The sequence below is a fragment of the Monodelphis domestica genome, chromosome 3, assembly GCF_027887165.1.
Source record: "Monodelphis domestica isolate mMonDom1 chromosome 3, mMonDom1.pri, whole genome shotgun sequence".
Taxonomy (NCBI): Eukaryota; Metazoa; Chordata; class Mammalia; order Didelphimorphia; family Didelphidae; genus Monodelphis; species Monodelphis domestica.
Window position 1 is genome coordinate 402,479,482 of NC_077229.1, and position 12,913 is coordinate 402,492,394.

The 12,913-nt window shown below is 35.7% G+C and overlaps 1 protein-coding gene across 14 annotated transcripts in view; it reads left to right on the forward strand.

Moving 5' to 3' along the window:
- FHOD3 (formin homology 2 domain containing 3) overlaps positions 1-12,913 on the forward strand; it is a 719,587-nt gene that overhangs the window by 148,924 nt on the left and 557,750 nt on the right. The window lies entirely within an intron of this gene.

Sequence of the window (12,913 nt, forward strand, 5' to 3'; positions counted from 1 at the left end):
AAGTGCCATTTTGCATTTCTCTCTGGGTACAAAATATCTTCTTTACGAGACATTAAGTCTCTTGACCTTTCTGAGTTTTTAAAAGTGATCTATTTGCCCTTTGCTTTCAAAGCTGATAGAAGGAAGTTTATTATTATTATTTTGGGAGATCAATAGCAGCAAAGATGGTTGTGGCTCCTAACTTGAGAATGGTAATAAAGAGGAATTCTAAACTACAAAATGAATACTACACTAGGTAGGCAGATGAGAATGTCTGTGAGCAAGCTGTCAACCATATGCATTTATTCATAACTTAGAAAAGGCCTGACCATTTACTTACTCAGGGATTTAAGAGTATGAACCGGCACCGTTCATTCACTATTGTATGCTTGTCTACCAAGCAGGCAGTTAGGGTAGAACTTACTATGCTCTTAGAAATAGTGATGTCATGCTGACACAGCCTTGAGTCACCTATAAAACTAGGACCTTGTTTATTTCCGGTTTTAGAGATCATTTTTGGTATCTTAAAGATAAGAGAAGAGAGTGGTAGCAATTACAGTTCCTGGGGTACCCAAAGGATTTTCATTCCTGAATGATGTAGCCTTTATGCATTGTAGGGAGAACTTGCTCTTGTTCTTAATTCAGGAACAGACTCACAAATCGCTTGAATGAGAATTTGGAGAGAGCATCCTCCACATCGTCCCATTTCAGTGTTCTTTTTGCTCATATTTAGACTAGAGTAGCTAAATGACCAGCCCTTTACTTCATTTCATCTCTGCAATTTTGCTATGTTTTGCTACATGAAGGATATTTTTCTAACCTTTGGTTGTATTTGCTGGTTAAGTGAGGGCTATGCCATACACCATGTTACACTCATACACTCCTTATGGGCTTGAGTTCGAATACCATACTTCATTTGTCAATAAAGGTTCCTCTTGTAGGGGGTGACAGGAGTACAAGGATCTACTAGATATTATTCCAGAGGGATTATCTTTTCTTCTGACTTGATTCTTTCTACTCATCTTCTAGCTTTCGCCTCTTTTGGGTATTGCATGGCCCATTATTGCCTCAGTGTATAATGGTCATAGTTGAAGGGAAGAGCAATGATCATTTATTTAGCTCTTTGTACCTGTTATCTGTGCATGTGTATGGGTGTGCATATACATGTGTGTGTCTATCTGCCTGTGTGTGTAGCCAAGGGGTGGAGAAGGTTGAGAATATAAAAGAGTTGAACTGAAAAATGATTTAGGGAGAAGCTAGGTAGCTCAGTGAATGGAGAGGTAGGCCTGGAGATGGAAGATTCTGGGTTAAAATCTGGCCTCAGGCACTTTCTTGTATGATCCTGGGCAAGCCACTTAACCCTTATTGCTGAGCTCTTACTGCACTTTTGCCTTGGAACCAATGGGCAGTATTAATTCTAAGATGGAAGGTAAATTTAAAAAAAAAAAAAAGAATGATTTAGGAGTAAAGGATGCTCATTTTATTTTTCATTTGGTCTGTGGGTTATATGTAAATTTTTTTAGTAAAGCTGAAAATTTCCATAAAAATAATCTTCATTTGCTTAATATGTATACAAATAGCAAAGTATATAAATGGAGATTTTGAGCCTTTGGACTTCATCCCCCAGAAGTCCCTGAATATTTCCCAAAATTCCCCTTTCCTGTATTCCCATGTTTTGCGTGATTGTATTTAGTGGCTGTAACTCCTCCCTCTCTTTGTTTTGGACCTGCGACAGGGATGAATTCAGGCAATTCTTTTGTCCTAGTTAGTTATTGAATATTAATTTAAAATGCACAAAAGATATCTGAAAGGAACACAGAACAAATAAATTTTTGCTATTATTATGTTGTTAAAGGATGTATTCTTTCAAAAATATCTAAATTGTCCACATTATATAGTATTTTTGGAGAAGTCATTTTTTGTTTTTGTTTTGTGTGTTTACTGGGGAATATTAAATGACTGGGGAAATTATTTATTTATTTATTTTTTAAACCTTACCTTCCATCTTGGAATCAATACTGTGTATTGGTTCCAAGGTAGAAGAGTGGTAAGAGCTAGGCAATGGGGGTCAAGTGACTTGCCCAGGGTCACACAGCTGGGAAGTGTCTGAGGCCAAATTTGAACTTAGGAAATTATTTTTAAAAGAAGAAAGGGGTTGGTTTCATTGGTCAACATAGATTGGTTATAAAATCTTTGGTATGACACCATAAACCTTAGTGACCTCCAGATAGATAAATGGAGAGAATGGGGAGAAGTTGGCTAAGAAACCAGATGCAGGGTATATCCCAATAAGCCAAATCACCATAGGTCTCTCCCTTCCTGAATGAATGTAGCACTCGATGTTTGCATCATAAAATGACACCCTGATTATGCTTAAGTTAGCAATGTAGAAAATAATGTTTTGCATTTTCTCTAAATATTTCATGAATATTAGCTTTGGCATCCCAAGGGAACTGTGAGCCTTCTGTGGTCAAGGACTGTGTCCTGTGTTTTTTCCCTTACTGATCCCTTGGTGAATAATCCTTGGAGGAGTCAATAAATTCTCAGAATTATAGGATCATGAAACTTGCAATGGAAGGGATTATAGACCATCTAATCTACCGCCTTCATTTTACAGATGAGGAAATGAGGCCCTGAGAGGTTAAGCCACTTCTCTGAGGTCACAAAGGAAAATGCCAGTACCAGTTTTCAAACTCAGGGCCTCCAAACTCAACACTCTTTTCACTGTAAAATGATTCCTCTTTTGTGTAACTGAAATTCTTTTTGAAATATGATTAATTACCATTATGAATATAAGAGATTTCTCCAAAATGGTAATAGAATTACTCATACCTGTGTTCACTTCATTCTTCTCTGTGTCACTCATTGCCAGCATGAGTCTGGGAAAATCATTTAATTTCTCTCTCAAATGAAATGGTTAGACTAGATGGCTTCTAAGTAAAGACCCTTCCAGCTCTAAAAATCTATGATTCTTTGGCTTCAGCCCTAACACTAACATAAATAATAATAGCATTTCTATAGCACTTTCAGCTTTGCATAGTGCTACATCATCTTGTTTGAGCTATGTAATCCTGAAAATAAATGATGTAGATAGTATAGTCCTCATAACAGATGAACAAACTAAGACTAGGAAATGACTTGTTAAAGTCATCCAGCTAGTAAGAATTTAAGACACGACTTGAACTTGGATCTTCCTAATGCCGGACTCAGCAAACAATTTGCTAGAGCACACCAGCTACGCCTTTTAATATAATTTTAGAACCTCTTGAAGTGTTATATATGTTTCAAGTATAAATTAACTGAAACACACAAAGATTTGCACCCATTTCTTTTACCAAAAGGCTTCTTTCATTTGCATTTGATTCTGCTGCCATTTCCTTTTAATTTCATGCCCTATAATATAATATAATTTATATACTGCTAAGAAATTATTCCATGAAAAACTGTAAATATGCAAGAAACATACTCATTCAGTATGGCTTGCTTTTTTCTTTAAAAAGTTGAAAAGTTATTTGTTGTCATGTGTTAGAAGGCAGAAACTAGAACAATGTGAACTAATGAAGGGAAACATTTATTATTTGGGGGTTCTTAATGAAAAATTTTTATTTTCAATGAAGAAGAAAAGTTGACTGAGTTGTTATTGAGCATATAGAAAAGTAACCCAGGTGCAATTGGAGGCTTTGCTAAAATAGCCAATATCATGTTTATTTGTCACCAAACTTACCTTTCCATCAGATGATTTAGTTTAGAACTTTATAGACTTTTAAAAAATAGTTAACAAAGTAAAATTTTTTTTCCTTTTGAGTTAAAAAAATAAAGCATAGAACTGTTTAGGATCCCAGACTAAATATTAGTAAGTTGGAGATCACATGCCTTTGAAATTCTAGTGTTAAACTTGGAACAACATGTGAAGTATTGGGAAATACAGGCTTCTTTTTTGTGAGAGTGGGTTAGAATATTTCTGCCTCTCAATTAGCAATTGCACTTACCATACTAGAAATAAAGAAATAAGAAAATCTCTGAATTACTTTCTTTTGAAATTAGTTTAATCTTCAAAAAAACAAATAATAATTTATTATGGGATAGACACTGAGATTGAAAAGATGAAAATCAACCTCATGCCTGACTTTAAGAATCTTATAGGTCATGCCCACAAATAAGTCTGATATAAGGTAAATTGTGACTCTTCCTGGCTGTGTGATCCTGAACAAGTCACCTAATCTTATTTACCTCAGTTTCATTGATTTATAAAATGAACTGGAAAAGGAAATGACAAACCACTTCAGTATCTCAGTCAAGAAAACTAAATGGAGTCACAAAGAGTTGGAAATGACTGAACAGCAACAACAAAGAATGTGAAAAAAGGCAAAGGAGAGCTCCAGAGTGCTATGAGATGTTCTGAGGAGGGAGCGATTACTTTGAGCTGGGTATATGAGGGAAAGCTTCATAAAGGGGGTGATGCCTGAGCTAGACATTAAAGGAAGAGATGAATTTCAGCAGGTAGAAATGTGGAGAGAGTAGTGCCTTCTAGACATGGAGGATAGCCTTCAAGAATAAATGCAAAGAACCAAGAGAAGAAAAAAGAAAGATCTGGAAATAATTAGGGGATCACTTGAGTTAGAATATACATAGTGTGCGAAGAGTAATGGGAAATGAGTCTGAAAGGAGTGTGTGCAACCAGAATCTAGAGGGTAGGTTCAGGAGTTTGTGTTTTCACCAGTAGGTAGTGGGAAGTCTTTATGAGTAGAGGAATGACATGGTCAAACCTGAACATTAAGAACCTGTGTGAAGAATGAGTTGGAAAAGGAGAAACTGGAGGCACTGAAACCGGCTAGAAAGTTCTTTGCCAGGGAGAGATAATAAGAACTTGAATTCATGTGGTCACAGTTGGTGTAATTAGAGCATGAACAGAGAAGAGGGGAAAAATACGACTCATATTATAGAGGCAGGCAGTAGGATTTCAGATGCTGATTAAGTGCATAGAAAAGAGCAGAAAGAATTTGAGTCTGAAATGATGGGGAGGATAGAAGCCATCAGCAGAAGTAGGCAGCTTGGAAGCCAGGATAGGTTACATGGGGTCTCCCTTCTACTCTGCAAGACCATGTCATCTCTATACCTCCATTCCTCCAAGACTCCATTTGGTTTATACAGGCTTTTAAATCCAGATTTTTTTTTAAACTGTAGATCAACTGACCCAGGTTCTTTGTTTAATAACAACTTGAAAATTTGAACAGGGGTTTTTCCCCATGTCCCCAACTTCGACCTGGCACTTTCTTCCTTCTGTAATTATTCTCCATTTGCACTGTATATATCTTGAATGTTCATCAATTTGCATGATGTTTCCTCTATTAGAATATGAACTCTGTGAGAACAGGGATCTTCTTGTCTTTCTTTGTATCTCATGCACTTAGTATAGGGCCTGGCACATAGAATGTGCTTAATAAATGCATACTGACTGACTGAGAAGAAAAGAACCTAAAGAAGTTTAGTAAGAAGAGAAATTAAAGGAAGATTTTAAAGTTCCCATGTCCTTGTAGTGATGTGTGCAATTTACACAATTGACTTTTATAAAAATTCTGTTTTTCTTTTTGATATCTCTTCTAATTAGATTAATATTATTTCTGTTGAGAAAAACTGCTTATAATTTTCCCATTTATTCAGGCTTACAATTTGAGGATCATCTTTGACTCTTTCCTCTTCTTAAAACCCTTTCATATTTAGTCAGTTGCTAGTTCTTAACTGATCCTCCTCCATAACATTTGTCTCATCCATCTTCTGTCTATTCACAAAAACTTTATTCTAAACCAGAATCTCACTATCTCTTGCTTAGATTATCATTTGTTGTTATTTGTTTCAGATGTGTCCAACTCTCTTTGTGATCCCCTTTTATTTGGTTTTCTTGGAAGAGATACTGGAATAGTAAACCATTTCCTACTCTAGCTCATTTTACAGGCAAGGAAACTGAGACAAACAAGGTCAAATGACTTTCTTTCCCACGGTCACATAGCTGGTAAATGTCTAAGGCCAGATTTGAACTCAGAAAGATGAGTCTTCCTGACTCCAGGCCGGACACTCTATCTATTGCACCACATAGCTGTCCTTAAACTATTATAATAACTTCCTAATTGGCTTCTCTGCTTCCAGTCTTGTCCTCTCTCCAATCACCCCTTCATACAGAAGTTTAAAACAATGATCTGAACTTGCCACTCTTTCTCAAAAAAACATAATTAATTCTATTGTTTCTAGAGCAAAATATGAAATCCTCAGCCTGGCATTTAAAATGCTCTACAATTTAGCTCCCACCTATTTATCCATTTTTATTTCAGTACTCTCCTTCCCATATTGTTCATTCCTTTCAAACTGGCCTGCTAACTGTTCTTTTCCCATGATATTTCTCACATCTTTTATCATGATGCCTTTTCTCAAGTGGTCCCTGTAGCCTACAATGCTTTCCCTTCTCATAGAAATCCTTGTTTATTTTCTCTTCAAAGTACAGTTCAGGCAAACACTTCCTACTTGAAACCTTCCTAACAGAACTCCCCTCCCCCCCCCAACCCCAACCACACTCATCAGCTTTTTTTTCCTTTAAAAAATCTGCTTATTTATCCATGCACATGTTCTTCCCCTGAGTAGAGTATCATCTCCTTGAAAGCAGAGATTGTTTTGACTTGGTCCTTGTATCCTCTGCACTAGCATGCAATGTCTTGCACACAGTAGGTACTAAGAAATTTTGTTGAATTTAACTGAATCAAGAAAACCAATTCCTTCCATGAAAGAACTAAATAGAGCAAAACGGCCCATTGCCTAGCATGCACATTGCCACTTCCAAGTGTCTGGAACTATGGGGAACCAAGAAGCAAACAAATAGCAGAACAAAGTGGTAGTGGAAAAAAACCATAATCTGGCCTAAATAGTTTTCTTCAACATTATTCTAAAAGGTCACACTATCATATTACTTTATGAAACTAAAGACGGGGATGAAGAGAGAAGCTTGCAATTGAGCATGAGGATGAAGCAGTCACTGAGATTGCATCAAGAGGATATTTCAAATGCTGCTAAAGTCGATGGGAACTCAGAGAGATGGTGAAAAGAATACTATCATTGACATCAGGAAGATGATTTAGGAGAAGGCTGAATCTCAGACTTTGATTTGATAATTAATTGTGGACAAAGGCCATGTTACACTGCCCAGGTCACGCAGCTGCACATTCTGTTCTCTGCTTTTGTAAGAAAGATGAAAATAACAAAGATTCAAGAAGATAGTGGGCATTTGTTTAAGGAAAACAAGTTTCAGGATGTATCCTGGTATCAGTACTTAATCTGTCTAGGGTTCAAACTCATACGCATTTAAAGCATATTGTAAAAGCTAATCATAATAATGAATGAGTCATTTAGAAACCATTAAATTATGCTAAGTGTACTGCAAACTATGTTAATAATAAAAATTGAGCATGATCCAAAGAACAAGGAAGATACATTTGTTGTAGTTATATGTAAGCTATAGCATATTCCTAATGATGACTTCCTGAAGTGTGGCATAAAAAAATCTTAGACTTAAACATGAAAGATAGAATGAAGTAGAATATTTTAGTTATCTCAGTTGTGGAGGGCAGAGGATTCTTTCTTTTTATATTCAATAAGAAAGGATTTTTTTAAAGTTGGACATACTTGATGACATTAAACTGTTTCTGTACAAAAATATATAATTAAAAGAAAAATAAATTGGGCACATATTTATGGCATATATTAGATAAAATTTATTATATTATACATATTTGATAAAAAATTCTACCTCTAGAATATATGAGGAATCATTAAAAATTCATGAGGGAAAATAGTTTAAGGACATATGGCCAAATGATATAGACAGTTTTCAAAAGAAGAAACACAAATTGTTAACAATCCCTTAAAATGTTTAACCTATGATCGATGTTTTATAAATTCAAATACCTACAAGATTCCATCTTATATTCATCAAACTGACAAAAATAATTAAAAGCAGTGAAACTCAGTACTGGGAGGGCTATTCAGAATTAGGTACATTCAGTTTTGGTTGAATGCTTTTTTTTTTTTTTTAGAATAGTCTTGCAGCATTTAGTAAAAGTCATAAAAAAAATGTTTTTACCCAGTAATTCCACTGTTAAGACAGTTCCCTGAAAGTGTTACAAAACAAAACAAAGCAAGTTTTCTGTTAAAATATTTTCATAGCAACATTTTTGTAATTGTGAAACAATGACCTAGAAGTCACCTAAATGTCTAACAGTATTGCTAAGTTAGTGGTTAACAAAATAATTAAATTCTAGTACATTTACATAATGTGATTAAAACTGACAAATATGAGGAATATAAGGAAATATGGCAAGACCTCTATGCAGTATATTGAGGGGAAAATCAGAAGCAAGGTAGGATAAATATAGAGGAAAAATTAATGAGAATAGATACCTAATTCTAATTGATATGGTGACTGAAAAGATGGTATTTTTGTTAACAATTATGAAATGCGAGTAGTTAGAAAGCAAAAATTAAATTTGTAAAACATTATTTATTAAAATAAAGGCTGTTATCTAGGAGATTTATGATTTGGGAAGGAAGTAAACTAGTTATGTGGTAAGAATGAGGAATAACAAGAGAAATAGTCCAAGAGCTCATGCTTTACTGGTTGAGGTTCATACAATGTAAGACCCAAAGAAAAGTCTTCAATGTGTCGAGTTGGTAGATCATCATTTCACTTTCCAGCCAGACTAGCCCACTTGTTAGTTGAATGTTTTCCATTATCTGCCTCTCTGTGCTTTTGTGTTTCTTCCATGGCTTATTCCCTTGTGCCTGGAGTGCATTGTTTACTTTGGCTTCTTAGAATTCTTCCTTTCCTTCATGGTTCATCCTTTTTGCCTCCTAAAGAGATACCTACTATAAGAAGCTCTTCCCTGCCTCCCTTCATTGTCAACACTCTCTTCCTCTTCCTTCATTTATCCTATAAATGTGTCTCTTATTACATGCCAGATCAGAGTAGCAGGACAGAGGCTCCTTAAGGTCAGGGACTATTTTTCTCTTTGTCTTTTCTATCCTTGGTGTTTAGCACAGCACCTCGTACACATTGGATACTTAACAAATGGTTGTTGGATTGAATTTTCTCATCTATTCCAACTCTCTTTTTACAGGTGAGAAAATTAAGTCAAGAGAGATTGAGTGATTTGCACAAGGAATGTAGGAATTTGCACACAGGTTCTTTAACATCAGATCTGGTGTACTCTCTGACTGTTAAAGAACACTACTGATACCAGTCAAAGACAGAGAAGTAGGATATACTTTTTAGGGATATTTCCAGAATCTTGCAAAGCTAAGGGACACATAGTTTAATGAGCACTATGTCACTAAGTAAACAAATGCCACCTATCATGAAAAGTAGATATTGTCCTAGGGGAATATATTTTTCTGTTTAGTTTAGAGACTATAACTAAAGTTGACTATAGGGTGGCTTGTCTGTCAAGAAAATGGGAAAATTTCTGTTTCCTAGTAAGGGAGATGAGTTTAAGGATATTCTTTCTCCTCGAGGACTTAGATGAGGTCACTTCAGGGGTTGAACAGTCTGGATCAGATCTGAAAAGCAGCCTGCTTTTCACAGGCCACAGAATGAATGCCATGGCAAGATTGTGAGAGCACTGATCTTAGAGTCATAGCACCTAACTTCCAATTTTAGCTTCAATAATTATTAATATCAGGGACATCCTAGGTAATTCGCTTAAATTTTCTCACTCGTAGTATTTTTTTATCTGTAAACTATGAATTACATGTAATATGTGTTATTTACCTCAAAGGGTCATTGGGAGGAAGAGAATCTCTAGAAGGTTAAGTAAAACTAAATGATTATTATCCATTACCTTTTAGCTCTTCCTTGTACTTAAAAAGAACCATAGAAATCTCTCTCTCATCTTCCTGTGTATACTAATTTGTATAAAGTTGTAATGATGAACTCAATGTTCTCATAAAATTATTACAAATTAGTTGCTCTCAGGTTAATAAAAAGATTGTTAAGAAAATATAAATTAGCTGTTCCTCCTTGGTGTACCCCTGCTGCTGTTCAGCCCTTTACCCCCTGAGTTGTGTCTTTGGAAGGGCTTCTAGGGTTGGTAAAGAGGAAGGAGGTAGAGTCCTTCCTCTTTGTAAAATGAACAGAGCCACCAACACCCTCCTCACTTTCCCCCACAGTTGCTTTGTAGCCTTTGAGGGTAGGGCCTGGCGATACATAAGAAATCTCCCTAGTCTATCAACAGTTACTTCAGAGTTTGAAGTCTTCCTTCAAAGAGCTGGGTCTCCACAGTTCACCATTACCCTGAGGCTATTGTATGCAGCTTTGGCAGAAGAGCCAAGTTATTAGACTTCAAATGTGCTAGAGCTGGAAGATCAATGGATGCTGGATGTCACAGAAATTAAGCATCTTAGAGTTGGAAGAGTGCTCAAAGGTCATTCACATGAATAGGAATCCCTTAGGTAATATACCTGACTAGTGGTCATCCAGTGTGAGAAAGCGTCCCATGAAGAAGGGATGCTCATTACTTCTCAAAACAGCCCATTCCACTTTGAGACAGACCCAACTGTCAGGAAATTTTTGCTTCATCAAGTCTGAACTTGTATCTTTATAACTTCTACCCATTGTTCTTAGTTCTCTCTTCTAGGGCTAAGCAGAACAGGGGAAATGAAGATCATTAAGAGCAATTGTAAATTATAGGTAGACAGATAGATAGAGATGAAAAATAAAGAACAGGCCATGCCTGTTGACCTCCTTTCCTTTTACTAAGGATTGGTAAAAAAGGTTACGAAAGATTATTTCTGTTAGTGGGCAAGGAGAAGACCTTAAGTAGTGCATATGGACTTTAGCAAAGCATTTGTCTTTCATGGCATTCCTGTGGGCAGAATGGAGACATTGGCCAAAAGATAGGACATCTAGTCAGACTTAGAACTTACTCAATGACTGAATCAAAAGGGCAATGATTAATGAATTGTTAACATTCCCTATTGGTGATTATTCATTTGCTTGAATATCTGCAGTTACTACTTCCTGGCTTTATTTCCTATTATCTCTAAAGTAACTTGATAATGATTGTTGAACAATGCAATTTGGGTATTTCTTGATGGTCTTTTCATGACGTGTCTTTACTTGGAAGGTTCTAAAGTATGTATGGTGGTTGTTTAATAGTGTAGCTGAAATGCGGTGATATGTTTGTTGATGATTCAGTCACAGTCATGATGGCTGTGGGGTTGTTCCCCATGGCTGGAATTGTAGGATGTGTTTGAATCATACTCTGGCTGATAGAATCACAGAGTCACTATCCATCAAAAAAGTTAATTACTTAAAGATATTTACAGGGAAACTTTAGTTATGCCAAGAAAATAAAAGCCTGGTAATATGAACCACATTTCTTATGGAGTAGATAGTATAGACTGGATGGAGTTTATATGAAATTATCTTTCTCTGGTGTGTCTGTCTGTTCTATCTAGTATAACAGTGATTGTATTGCTGTTTCACTAGGATTCTGGCAACTCCTAAGAACAATCTCCTCTAGGTTTTCATTTCAAAAATTTTGTTTGTCAGGACCTAATCAAAGAATATATTGACAAAGTGAATATCCTGAGTCTTTTTATTAGGAATGGAGTTAAAAAGGAATACAGGAAATCTTATAATCTGCTTATCTCCCTTCCCCCTGGTTCATACAAGTTCTTTAAGGATTAGATTTTGTAAATATGATTTATGACTCCAAATGGGGAAAAGTAGTTGTCTGAGTTCTTTGTTGGGCATTTTACAGATTTCGATTGTGTTAGAAATATCTAATAGAAAACATTTTCAACTTGAAAGAAATAAAACATGTGGACAATGTTAGTAGTTCAACAAAACGTGCAACTAATTCAGATTTAATTTAAACAGAAAAAAGGTGCCTTGAGGATTTGTCAGAAGTTCTGTGGTTTAGGCTTTTATATTGCTTATTGATAGCAACAAAATAACACAGAGGACAATTCAGCATCCTTTGTTAAGCAACTTTTAGCATACTTGGGGAGAAAAGAGAAAACATTTTGATTGTAATTAACCAGAAAGGTATTAAATTGTAATTTAGTAGATCCCTACAACTCAATCTTCAGATGTTGTGAGTAGGCAAAGAGAAGTATTTATATACTGCCAGGCATTGTGCTAAGAGCTTTGTAGTAGCTTAATGAGAGCTTAATAAATAGTGTCTCATTTGATCTTCACAACAACTTTGAGAATTAAGTGCTATTATTATCTCCATTTTATGTTTGAAGAAATTGAGACAAATAATGGTCAAGTAACTTACCTGGGTTACCTAGAGCTAGTTAATGTCTGAGGCTGGATTTGAACTCAGGTTTTAGAACTTTATTCATTGTGCCATCAGCAGTCTCCAAAGCCTAGTCCCGTCTTTCTTGTGACTGTGAGTAATTGACTTAATCTTTTCAGCCTCAGTTTCTTCATCTGTAAAATAAAGATATGAATACTGATAGCATTAACCTGTCAGGGTTATTGTAAGACTTAAAAGGAATAATGCATGCAAAGTATTTTGTAAACTTTAAACGCAATGCTATAAATGCCAGTTGTCATACTTTTCCTGGTGTTTGGTACCTTTAGTAGAAATAAGTATTTGCTCATTAATTGTCTCTTGTTCTGGTTTAGGCTCATTTAGTTTTTTTTTTTTTTGGGACCAGACCTGTAATTTCATCAGTGAAAAGAACTCCAGCTGGAAAAGCTCACTTCAATAATGCAGACCAACAATTGTTCTATAATTTAGAGCCTTAGAGGGTCACTTGGGGGCACTGAGGAACTAAGAGATTTTCCCAGGGACACACAGCAAATAAAATATGTGTTACAGATGAGACTTGAATTCATACCTTCCTGATGTTGCGGCTAACCCTCTCTCCACTACTTCATACT